The 14003-nt window shown below is 37.6% G+C and overlaps 1 long non-coding RNA gene across 1 annotated transcript; it reads right to left on the bottom strand.

Moving 5' to 3' along the window:
- Positions 1-6229: 6229 nt before the first annotated feature.
- LOC117806431 lies at positions 6230-12879 on the bottom strand. Its single transcript, XR_004629667.1, has 2 exons — positions 12736-12879; positions 6230-6268 (listed from the first exon to the last, which is right to left on the bottom strand). It is a non-coding gene; the product is annotated as an uncharacterized LOC117806431 (long non-coding RNA).
- Positions 12880-14003: the final 1124 nt, after the last annotated feature.

Raw genomic sequence — 14003 nt, 5'->3', positions numbered from 1 at the left:
GAGGAAAAACAGGAGAAGGTTAGTGACTGAAACGAGGTGAGAGAGTTGTAGTCATTCAAACCTTTTCAGACCCAAGTCTTCTTCTTTTTACAACCGATTTTTTCTTAATCACAGTCTGAAAAGAGATTAAAGGTTGTCAAATAAACACCTTTATTTAGACTCTGACAGATGGACCACAGCACAGACTGGGGTCTACATTTAGATTGTTCTACAGGTTAATTAAAAAACAGAACAGTATGATTGTGGACATGAGGGTAGGAAAGACAAAGCAGAACAAACACAACCACAAAAAGGAAGGAGACAATAGGGATGAGAGCAAGATAAGAGGGACAAGACAAATGGAGAGATGCATGTGATAAGAGAAACATGGGGGAAGCTACATCATTAATATTCATAGAGTTATAAAAAAAGCATACATACCTACGACAACGACATACGAAAAATCCTAAGAGTGTAAAGCTTTAAGATCCTATCTTTCCATGTTCACACTCGGCCTGAAACCGGCTCTAACACACAGAATCTCCTCTAACTCAGACTGTTTACATCAGTGTGAGATTAACCCTTTCCCTGCAGCCTCTGTCTCTACTGTTTAGATGAACGAAACATCATCCCAACATACAGTAATCATATTAAACCATTATAAAAACATAATTTATCATTCTTTGTTTCTGAACTTGAGCTAATTAGTGCTGGAATTAATAATAATGACTGTCCTGATTATCAATTCATCTCAGTGTTACTTTTTCAGATGTATTTGTTACCGGAGTCTCAAACACAATACAGGTCATATTCAGGTCGTACTAAAGCTTGATTGTCGTATTAAAGCTTGACGTGATGTCATCCTATGATGTCTGATCACATGTGACATAAAAAGCAGGGAATCATGTTATAACTGAAACATGAGAATGTCTGGCATAGCTGTTAAAAATGATATGACTCTTCGGTCTGGATATTCTCATGAAGACAAGTTGGATATTTTATTACAGAGGGTAACATCACAGCTGTCTATGAAAAATACTGACTCACTACTGTTGGATATCTGAGTAGCAGCTGTATGTTACGTCACTATGTAATCATTTGCTCTGGATGTTTCTATCATGTTTCTTGTAGTGATGAGGAATGATAATTATATATACAATGTATGATTGTTATAAGGGTATGTGAGTGATTGCAATGCACTAATCCCTGTGCAAAATTATGATTATTATTATAATAATAATTATTATTATTATAATTATAATTATTATTATTATGATCAATATTACTAATACTTCAAATAATAATAATAATAATAATAAAAATAGCAATAACACTATATTAGTATTCATTTAATATTATCATTATTAGTATTGTTGTTAATAATAATAAGAATAATAATAATATTAATATTAATAATAATAATCACATAAATATTATTATTATTATTATTATTATTATTTCCTATTATTAATAATAATAATAATAATAATAATAATAATAGTAATAATAATAATAATAATAATAACACGTCATTCATTTTCATTTCTTTCTTTCATTCATCAAGGGCCTTATTCTTTTTTTATCACCATATATTTTGTTTCTGTCTTTTTTTTCTCAGATTTTAGTGTTCCTCTTCTCTTTTGCAAAACAATAAAAAATGAAATTAATTAGAAAAATATTTAGAAACTGACTCACCCCAGCTGAGATTTTTATTTAGAAATACAAGAGCATCATTTTGTCAGTAAATCCAGCACTACTGCTAACCTCTTCACCGAATTTATAAATACATTTGTTAACACAAAACTCATTGATGTTGTCAGAATTGTAACAAAAAAAAATACATAAACAAATAACAAATTCTATTATTCCAGCTTCTCAAATTGGAACATTGTCAGCTTTGTTTTGGGAAGCTGTGTTGAGTATTTATCTCTATTTTATTGCACATAATAAACTTAACATTATGAGCAGCTCTTCAACAAGAGCTTTGACAACAAGTCAATAAAATAATTCATCAATATTCAGTATCAACTACAAGATTTAATATCAACTATTCCAACATTTTTCATCCTTATAAACATTTTTATTCCCTCTGAAAAAGGTGTTTCATTTTGTAACATGTAGTCTGCTTTTCTATGATTAATGTGATAATTAATTGAATGATTTTAAGTTTATAAACTCTGACACTACAATTTTTGATAATCTGGCCTTTGACAGCACAATCAAAAAATAATGTTCAGCACTGGGAGGATGTTTGGTTTTGCTTTCCCCAATAATGTGACGTAAGTCTGACACACAATCTAACAATCTGTAGGACAGTGACGGCATGCAGCTCATACGTTCAGTCACTGAAGTGTTAAAGGAGAGCAGGAATGCAGTAAGTTCAGGTGAGTAACGTCTTTGTGTCTCTATTAATAGACTGTGCTGTAAAGAGAGCACAGCATCCAAAGGAGCGCGGAAGCGACTCGGGGCATGACTCCATTGTTACTCCCGCTAATGAACTGTTAACAAGAGAGAGCGGGGACCGGATTCCTCCTTCTCTCTGCGGTAGGTTTGCTCTGAATACATTAAACGGCGAGTTGAGAAAAAGACAAACACAGAATTGGCGTGAGAGAAGTGTCGGGCCCGGCCAGGTTTCTGTTGGCTTCGCCAGAACATCACTTGGGTGGATAAACATTACATTATGTCTCCTAAAATCCTTGAACTTGGCTAATTAAGCCTGAAATCGCTGTCTTAGCCAAATTTTCCAGATTGGGATGCTGTGAAAAAATCTTTGAGACTGAGACAATGGTGTGGTATTTTTATCATTTGTTTGGGACGGCTTTAATGGAAGCACAGATAGGCGAGGCACGTGCCGGTTCCAGCAAACTAAATGCGAGGCTTTTCATCCGGAAATTCAAGTGTTTTCTACTACAAAAAAAAAAAAGAAAGAAAAGCACACTACGGGGATTCATTGGCAGCAATGTGCCAAAATAGTAAAATAGTAGCACACGGACGAATGGATTTTAAAACTTTGACACAGTGTTGAACTACTGAGCGTGGACAACAGCCTTGAAACTCTAAAACAGCTCAAGTAACAATCTTTCCTTATCATTATGAATTCCGATGTTACCCTGATACATTACCAGCCATGCTCTGAGAGTTTCAGGTATGAGTGGTTACCCAGAGGACCCTCCCACGCCCTGCTCTCTCTAAGATCTGCTAAGTCAATGAGGCAGCAGCAGGAGGAAGAAAGAGAAACAGAGAACTGTAGGTTAAATAAGAACGCAGACAGAGGAGAGAAAGAAAAAAAGAAAGGAGAGAAAGCAGACAGAGAGAAAGAAAAAAAGAAAGGAGAGAAAGCAGACAGAGAGAAAGAAAAAAAGAAAGGAGAGAAAGCAGACAGAGATAAGTTAAACAGTCAGAATTACAGGGAGGTGACATGCACAGCTACAAGCCCGGCTTGAGTAGGTTAATTTGCTTCCATTTGAATCAGATGGCTGATCATATGATGCCCCGGAGTGCTGATTAAACAATTATCTCCTTGATAATAAAACGCTTAGATATAGCTGACAACATTCAAACTGTCAGAACCGCAGAGGGGTAAGGGAGCTATCGGGGTAAATTAGGCGTAAAGCCTCACATGCTTCCTATTAATGCCTAGCTTAATAATCAGCAGTGTGTGTTTGTGTGTGTGTGTGTGTGTGTGTGTGAATGCAATGAATATAATTACCCACAGCGCCTGCTCTCTGTGTGCCGCGCTGAAGCATCCACAGGATGTGTTGTTTGTTTTCCACCTACTGATGCTTTTCAAAGTAAGCCAAAATCTGCTGCCATCAACATGGTTGTGGCTAAAACGATTATTTCATCACAGATATGATAAATCTGGACACTTTTCAAATATGGTGGGCATGATGAAAGGAAATATTTCAGTGATTCAAAACACACAAGCTACATGAGGCACTTATCATTCATATGTTTATCACTGATGCAGATTTGAAGGTTACCAAAATTAGATTAAAATCCTTGTTGGCATTTTGAAAATACGGTGATTATTTGCACCCTTGCTGAGAGCTACATGTTTCCCGCATATGAAACAAACAAATAGGAGGCTATACACTTAGCTTAGCTTATTTTATACTAATTAGTCAACTCTATTTGGGTGCTGGAGATAGAAAGCCTGACAAATGTTACAAAGGCTACAACAAATCCACAGTTCCAGTGTGTATTTTAATTCACACTAACTTCCAGCAACAACATCATCATCATCATCATCATCATCATCATCATCATCAACCCAAAGATTTGTGGTTTTGAATCTTTCATCGTGCTCTATGCAAGAAAAGAAATGACGGGGTTGCTGCACACTTTTTAAATCAAGTTTAAAGGGCGCCTTTGGCCTAGTGATTTAAGTGTACCCATGCTCAGAGGCTATGGTCCTCGTCGCAGCAATTGAAGGTTTGACTCTCGGCCTCATTTGCTGAATGATATCAAATAAAGGCAAAAATTCCTTCCTTAAAACAATTTTAAAAATAAAATCAAGTTTAAGACAATAAGAGACCTTTACACAATTGTTGCAGAACAAACAGCAATTGACACAGGTGTGCAATATTCGATAAATATCCAATGTGCAAAGCTCTGTTGTATATCTAACAAGTCTCTTTTCACATGATTGCCTGCCAACCATTCTTCATTGCTTTTTTTTTTTCTTAAAGCCAAATTTCCTTGAAAATGCATGCTCTCTTCTTTAGCTACTATTTCAGGAGGGCATTTTAGCCTCTGTTGATAGGACAGCTGAAGAGCTACAGTAAATATGAGGGATGGGGAGAGGGGGGAGGGGAATGCAGCATAGATCCTTGGCTGTGAGTTGAATCGGTGACTGCTGCGATGAGGACTATAGCCTCTGTATATGAGGAACACGCTTAAGGGGCACACGCTTAAAGCAGGGTTTGCGAATGTGCTTGTGATAAGCCGCCATCAATGCCATAGTTGTTACATGAACAAGCAAATCCACACACACACAGAAAAAATAGAAATCTTATAATGCTAACTGAACAGTGCAGCGCCTTAAAAGTAAAAAATAAGACTGTTAAATGACTTTATATTTTCAACATCTAACTCAAGACTTTTCAAGGATCCTCGGGACCCCTGGAATATTTTAAATAAATTATTTTATTTATTTAATATTTATTTATATGTATTTATTTTATTTGACAGAACAGCTTGATGAGAGACAGGAAATGTGGGGAATAGAGATTTGTGGAAGCAATGAGGTCTATAGCCTCTGTATATAGGGCACAGTACAACCGCTAGCCCACTGGCGCCCCCAGGACCTCTAGAATTTACATATCCTCAAACTGACCCCTTATGATTTTCCACTGTTAGCTGCTGCAGCATTTGTTTAAACAGCAGCTGTTTTGCATTTGAGAAACAAAAACAATCATCCTGATTTCTCTTGGTGGATCATGAACATAGGTGTGTAAGACTTGTACTGCAAATTTAAACAGATAACCAACACAAACCTCCTTGCTTAATATCAAGCATTGTTTCCTTTAAGGTGTATGTTAAAAGTTGGCAGCTTCAGCCTTCATTGCAGATGTTGTCAGCTTAAAATGAGTCACAATCAAATGTAATGACAAGTTTAAGACTAAAAAAAGGGTGATGCTTAATTCAATGTGTCCTGAAGTGCATAATAGTGTATTGTGACATTTAAAAATGCAGGAAACACTAGTAACTACCATTTAGATTGCTTGTACATAAATATATATTTTTTGCCTATTTGGTCATTTCTGACCTTACTGGTAAGAAATAATTGAAGGCCTGTCAGTTTGCAGGAAAAGTTAGAAACTGTCAGAGAGCATCACTGCGTTGCAAAAATCCATAAAAAAGAAAGAGTTATAGAAAAATAAACGATCAAAACACACACAGAAACTTCTCAAAAGACTCCTGCATCTTCCTCACTGTTGATCTGTATGCTCAGTTTGTCTCAAAAACTCACAGTGCCACCACAGCTTCTGTCTCCAGCTTGTGTTTGGGTTTTTGATAACAGAATATTTAGGTTAGAAAATCTCTTTAAGGCAAGTTTCAAACTCAGAAATAGAAAACAAGAGAATGAGGGAAGAGAGATTCTGTGTTTGTGTTGTGTGTGTGTGTGGGTATGTGTGTGTGTGTGTGTGTGTGTGTTATGTGACTCAGCACCTCATCGGTCACTTGGTTGGCCCTTATGGTCATCTGCTCCACAGTCATGTCGTCCATGTTGCTGCTGTCTTTTTTGGAGGCTCCCCCCGTGGCACCGAGCTCGATATTCTGCGGCCTGGAAAAGAGAGGCAGGGTTCAAAGGTCACTCGCTAACACCACATCAGAGGGCATCAGCTATCACAAAGCTTTGTGACTCAAAGATAACTGAGCACTAGTTTCACTCTAGGCTGCTAAACTAAAATATATTCTATGACGACAGCAGAGAGAGATCAAAAAACACTACTGGAAAAAGAGTGCATGAGGAAACATAGTTGATAAAGATCTGAGAGTTTGTTTTTATAAACAGAGCAAAGACATCAATGTGTGCTATGAGCTAATGAAGTGTTCAATCTGCAATTTCAGATTCTTTAAGTCCACTTCAGAGCAGTGGAAGCAAGAAAAGTTTTGAGGGTCAACACAATATTGATAAATGATATCATCTCCTTTAAGTAAACATGGCGCACTTGTCGGCAAACAGCTGCGTAAAGGGCGACATGATCCTTTATTTACAGTTATGTGTCCGTCCAACTGAGGACTGTTAGGTTAATATTCACTCTATTTAAGCTCTGGTCTGGGTGCTTTGCTGAATCCTGATGGATTTGCAGTTTTTGGATTGACAGCACAGAAATCAGAAGCTGAAATGCAGCTCGACTGAATCAAATCGGTCAAATTATGGCCAGACAGATGAGACTCTCTAAAGAGCTCCAAAGAGCTGAGCAGACCGCTAATTCAGCTGATATTTCTCTTCAAGTTCAGAACTATAAGTGACCTCATTCACACAGTCTTTATAGAAGTAAAGATTGACATACTTTAAGGACTTTTCTTTCAACAGATGAGCTTCATTATGTGTTCTCTATCTCATGTAACACCTCTCTTTGTCTGCCAGAAGCCAAAAGAAGTCAATACACAATAAGATTTGATGGTAGATAAACAAACTCACCTAAAACTCACAGGCTTACATGGACTGAAAAATAACAAGTAGCCTTATGTCAAACTACAGGGGCTGTCCTTAAATCCTCAAGATCATGATATGATCAGTTTATGTTCATGTCATTCTCATGTTGAGGAAAGAAAGAGATGCAAAACCTAAACAAATCACGCTCTTTTCCTGCCCCTGGAGGTGTTTCAAAGGTCTGAACAAATACAGCAGGCTCGCCCATCAAGGAAACAGAAAATCTATTTCAACGATGGAGCAAAACTGACGCCTGCAGAAGTTTCCTGTTATTGTAGAGCTCAGCTGCAGTGGACACAGTGGAACGTAACTATGAGGGGGCTGAGATGAGGGGGCTGAGATGAGGGGGCTGAGATGAGGGGGCTGTGGCATAAATAACATTCATGATTTGATGTGGCAGAGGGACATAAGACATACCACAGAAGGACTTTTAAAAAAAGGTCAGAGTTTTTGAAAGTAGATGAAAGTGATTGTGGAAGTCTAAATGCACTTCATTGAGGAAGAGGATCAGGTTTAATGATGCACATGTATGGACTTACTGCTCATGTGACCAAATGGTCACTGTTCTAATGATAACACTAATCCTGTTCTTCTTCAGAGTTATCCAACTTTTTGACTGCGGTTCTGCAATGAAGTTATTTCAGCTCACTGATATTCTACCTGCCTCTTCTGAAATAGTGTAGAGAGTTTAAGTACAACAAGCACTGGTCCTAACTGAAGAATCTTTTGTTGGGGCACTGGTGGCCTAGCAGTCTAAGTGCCCCTCGTACAGAGGCTACAGTCCTCGTCGCAAGGGTCGCCGGTTCAATTCCCGGCCGGTGGACCATTTCCTGCATGTCTCCCCCCGCTCTCTACTCCCCACATTTCCTGTCTCTCTTCAGCTGTCCTATACAATAAAACATTTCAAAAGAATAATTTGTTATAAGTCGTTATAAGAAACACATGTGAGCTCATAGACTGTATAAATAACGCTTTCTGAAGCGCTGTTTTGAAGCCAATCATCGGCAGGGGCCATATTGGATATGTTGAAGTCAACCTAACTGCTGTTGAGTGATTGAGATGTAAAAAGGCGGGCTTTGAGTCACCTAGCCAACAGCTACAGTGTTACCACATGTCAATCAAGTCAGCTGTATATGGGCTTAAATTTGTGCCACTAGAAACTGAATAATTACATTAAATTTGAAAAGCATTATTTGAAATTAAAATTAATTTTTTGACACTGAATTTATTTGCTTTGAAATTGTATTTAACCTACTTGAAAATTCAACTCTATGTTTTCCTTAAATTCAAAAGTAAAACATTTAACTTCAGTTTGCACAATTCAGATTCAGTTTTACAATTCAATTTCAGTTCAGCATGGCACAACCATTACATCATCTAGATTCATGAGGAAGAGTGCCTTTTTTTGCCCTCCAGGGGGGGCAGCATTACATGGGTGTGTGAAAACTATGAATAGGAGCTGTGTGAATCTGTGCTCGATTACTCTTCCTCACAAACGTAAATGAAGTAATGGTTGTGCCACGCTGAACTGAAATTGAATTGTAAAACTGAATCTGAATTGTGCGAACTGAAATTTAATGTTTTACTTTTGACTTTAAGGAAAACATAGAGTTGAATTTTCAAGTAGGTTAAATACAATTTCAAAGCAAATAAATTCAGTGTCAAAACATTAATTTTAATTTCAGATAATGCTTTTCAAATTCAATGTAATTATTCAGTTTCAGCCCATATACAGCTGACTTGATTATATATATATTATGTATAGATTATATAATTGTTTGATATCAGTTTCTAGAGGCTCAAATCTCAGCCCATAGCTGTACTGCTCATAATGGAAAACTCACAATCTTAATATCTTTGAAATTGCCACGTTGTGAAAAAATTCACCCCTGTACAGTGTGTGCCGATCAAGAAATGAGCTATCCAGTATACACTTGTTTTTTATACCAGGCTGTGAACATGTTTATTTCTGCTGTAAAGATCGACTCTTTCTTTTTTTTCTGTGTATGTGGTTTCCGGCACTTCCAGAGCCAGCCTCAAGTGGACACTCAAGGAACTGCAGTTTTTAACACTTCAACATTGGCTTCAATTTTCACGGCCGGAGGTTGCTGCTTGTGTGAGCTATGATGACCGGACGCCTGATTTTTTTTTTTGCTGCCCTGAGCAGTCTTTGTGTTGAAATTGGCTGTGGCAGGTGCTAATTACAATCACTCATAGAATACAGATAAATGATTTTGTCTATGAAAAAATGGTGTCATGATAAATTATAACATTCTTAGTCTATATGGCCTGAACAAAGATCAATACAGACTATTGATTCTTTCTTCCTCAGTTTTTGCTTCTGGAGCCAAAATCCTAATCATACATCAGCAGCGACTGCATTACAGGATCATTCATCATGAAAACTCATTTCACCAAATCTGATTAAAGTTACCTCAAAAGACGGAGTGTACACGATCATTAATGTCTTTATAGACAGAGATTTACTATGCTGACTTCACTAAAGCAATAATGAAAATGTTTTCACAGTAAAAATGTTAAGTTAGGAGTTTTAAACTACAGCTCAACTTTGGATTTCCAACATTAAAATGATGAGAGGACAATAAAACAAAACAATTCAAACTGCAGTTTTAAAAAGGCACAGATCCTACACTTGCACATTTGACAGCTCCATACACACTCTGGGTTCAGATTAAAATGTAGATGCCATTAACTTGCACTAAATGTACTACAGCAGACAGAACATAGGCAAGGACGTGTCGCTGAGAGAACTGTATCGTGACGCAGCAGCAGGATATGCTGATCATGGTCAGACAATTATTATGAAATATGACTTTTTTTCTGTGCTTTCAGGGTAATTATGAAATGGAAGAAACAGCGTGAGCTAAAGGGAGGTGTGAGCAGAAACACAACAAAAGGAGTAACCTCTACAGTGCTTTGAGTTTCCACAGGACAGCTTGTTGTGAGTGTTGCTGGTTTCTTGTGAATTCACACACACCACAGACGGGCAGCGACAGCAGCACACAGAACTTGAGTAATAGGTGTGGTCTCACTGTGTTGATCCAGGTAATCCATTTAGAGATACATTCAGATCACAGCAGGAGCTGAGCTGCCCGGCAGAACGCTTTAGCAGATACAAATCCAATCCAAACCAAATGTGATTTGTGCAATAAGTGACCTTCATGGAGTCCGGCATCACAGAAACCCACTGAAACGACAGCTTCTGACAGCTTTTGGTGTGCGAGGTAACATGAGATCAAGATCATCAGGAGTGAGAACTTAAGCTTGTTGTCTGTGATGCAGAAAGAGTGAACATTCAAGGACAGAGTCGGCTGTCCATAAACACAAAACTCTGTCTTTATTCCAAGGTTTCAAAGATAAGACCACTCAGGAACATCGCTTTATTCCTGCTTCCTTTCCCCCTCCCTCTCCGCTTCTGTTGTCATCTTTTCCTTCAAAGTTCAGGTTTCTCTTTGTTTTTCAAATAACCCTTGAACTTCAAGTTCCCTTTTAAACCTGCACCAGCTAAACATCCGGATTAAAAAAAAAGAAGACAGGGAAAACGGATCGTCTACTTGGCAGACAGTTCAGAGGATTTAATGTTGTTGACTCTGCGATTTTTTCTCTTTTGGAAAAAGGGCACTTGGTTCACACAGGCTTGACTGTTTTTCAACTGATTATTGGACTTGGCAAGATACTGATGTGAGTTTACAACTCGAACACTGTAGGCGGATTCATTCACACAGAATATAGATATATTTTAAAACTGCACAAATTGTGTATAAGGCAAGGAAATATTCAAAGATTGTTCTTTGAAAGAGAGGGGGTTATAACTTTAGAGGGATGTTAAGATTGAAGATGGTGAGTGTTTGGACTACAAGGAAAAGTTTCTGTATTTCAATCTGTTGTATTAAACTGTGGAACAGTCTCAACATGGAGCTACAGCAATGTCAGAACATAATCCAGCTCAAGAAGAGGTATAAAGAAATTATTTTCATGGAGGTACAAGGAGGAAGACAAGTGTTGAGAATCATGAGGAGTTTACTTTTGATTGTCTGTGTAAATATGAAGATAATATATGAAGATTTGACGTGTGGGAGTGCATTAGTATAATGCCAGATAATAGTGAATAAAGGGGTAGTATTAGATCAGTTTTAACTTCTCCCTACTCTTTTTCACACATGTAAAGCAAAATGTTTCACTGCTTGTTAATGGAACTGATTGATTTTGTTTCTTTTGTATAACTATTTCTTCTTTTCTACTTGTGTGTTTTTCTATTTTACTTTAACATGATCAAAATAAAGACATCAAATCAAAAATCAAATAAATGTGCTCTTTTGAAGTAGCACACCACAACAAGAGCAGATGTACATATAAACAGTAGAGGGTCGATTCAATGAGCGTGTGTGTAGCTGGATTATTGATCTATCCTCATGGTTCAGTGCTGAGAAAGTTACACTGAAGACACACTTGAGGGAAAACACTATATTCTTCCTTTTAAGCCTGTCATCACAAAACAGTAAGCCTTATATTTTCACACTTCACACTCAGTCAGCACATGGCTTTGACACCAGACTACATGCGTTCACAGCCACAGGAAAGATAATTTAACAAGCCTTAAGGACGTACCCGTTCATGACTTAGTTTCTTCACAGCAGCAACAGAGAGTGTGTTAACAGAACAGCTCCTACAGGGAAACACAATTCTTGTTCCTCTACCCAAACCTGTTCCTCCAGATCTGACTGGCGTGTTTTTTCTTATTGTCCTCACGCTGTCTTCATGTCCTCCATCTTGATCTTTTTTTTTTAAACTCAAAGGCTATAGTTACACTTTCCCACCCACCAATGCACCTGTCCTTAATCATGAGGGGACTTTTATTTCTAGTCAATATGAAAGTAAAACTGTTTCAGGCTGACTTAAATAGCAACTGGGACCTCATACCAACAACATGAGGACTAATGACATCATGCTGAAGAGACAGAAGCTAGATCCTGATCTTTCCTTCCTTTAAGAGCATGTTTTATAGGTTTTAAAAAGTATAAGAGTTTAAAGAGACCTGCAGCTGTCACTCAAAACTGATGACATAAAAGAAAATACAACAGATGGTTAATCATTAAAATAGCTGCTATACTGTATCCAAACACATGACTTTAGTTACCTTACAAACACAGGGTCCATGTTAAGTGCTGAGAGAGGACTTCTTTAACGTTGGTCACTTGAGTAACAGGTGACGTGTGGTTGAATGACCAACATGAGCTGAATGCACTGAAAGCCAGTCACCCCACACCCACAACACCACTGATGTGACCCAAAAGTCCCTAAATACCACTTTAAAACTTTATACAAGAGTTCAAATTAAGAGGGAACAGTTTCCAAAAGTTTGTGAAAGCATATTAAAGTTGTCTTACATAGTTTTAAGAGTTCCTGTGGTGCTCGGGTTTGGTAAACAAGTCAAGAGGATCCAGACTGGCTAACTTAGCTCACTGGTAAGCTAGTTCCGCTTCCCTGTCAACTATCCAGCGTCGTCACTTAAACTACTGAGTAAAGAGTTAGAAGGGACAGAGATAATCACCCAGAGAGTCAATACTTACAGTTAACCCTCCTTGTTTAAGAATGGGCTCGTTACTCCTCCTTCTTTACGGTATGTGAACTTGGCTCAGTCAACTTCTGGATTCCTTCAGTGGTTCCTCCGTCTGGCTGTGCGGAGAGTGTCGGTTGGTGCGTTTAAGTGCAGTAGGAAATATCGCATGTCCAAAGCCCGGACCCTGTGGACTTACTATATCAACTTGGCAGAAGTTCTTAGATGCGTCATTTGAGTGAAAGTATTAATAAACCAATGATGAAAAACACTGAATTCAAGTTAAAGATATGATTTGTTTTTATCATATGAGCCAGTGAGAGCCTTCAGGTCTTCAGGTAGTGGACTTTTAATTGTACCAAATGGGATCTTTTTCTTAATTTATTCTATTCTAAGTTGTTTTTATGTACAGCACTTTTTGTTACAATGTCATTGTATGAAAAGCGCTTTATAAATAAAGTCTGATTGATTGATTGATTGATAGATTGATTGGTTGATAAAGAAGTGAAGTGTAATCATAAATATGTACTTTTCATAGAAGCAAAACTATCAATGAGGCTAGTTTAGTGCTGCGTGCAATAGAACTGGGTGACTTTATGTGTAGCCTACTTTGTGCGTTACAGTACAAAAATAATTTACTACTACTGTTTAGTGATGCTGAATACATATTTTTTTACTGCCTGATGTAGTTTTTAAAAATTACAATTTCACCCTTCATTCAACAGATGCGCTCCATTTACATACAAATGTTTTGTTTTGTTTTTAAGCAAGCCATAGCCAGTGCTGCTGTAGAAAAGTACAGTCCAACAACATTACAGCAAAAAAACAAAAATATAATAAGCATACAACTTCTACTCGGTTGTTTATCCCCTGTTTGTGATTCACAATAAGTTTTAGCTTTTTTTTTTCTTGAAGAATTTTGAGGAAAATATTTGACTTGTAACCATGTCAAGTTCCGTACTTCTGCTCCTGAAGCACGAACATTATAGACAACACATTTTCTAATTACCAATCTATTTCGTTTGAGAAGTTGTATTACAAATTTAACTACAAATTTAAGCTGTCAAAGAAAGGGCAGCTTTGGTTGAACATTTGAACGCAGCTCATGACGCTGCGCATGTCCTGTCATATGACTCCAGATGAACAGAGGCGCTGCTCGTTTTCCCCACATGAGTGCAGCATTTACCCTTAACCCGGACCTCCCCTCCGCCCCCTCCACCCTAATTCAGTCTGGTTTACATAAAGACAGACTGCGGGATATTTTTCATAGTGATTCTGAGA

Source organism: Notolabrus celidotus, chromosome 22 (genome assembly GCF_009762535.1).
Source record: "Notolabrus celidotus isolate fNotCel1 chromosome 22, fNotCel1.pri, whole genome shotgun sequence".
Classification (NCBI taxonomy): domain Eukaryota; kingdom Metazoa; phylum Chordata; class Actinopteri; order Labriformes; family Labridae; genus Notolabrus; species Notolabrus celidotus.
This window is presented reverse-complemented; position numbering and strand designations above follow the sequence as displayed.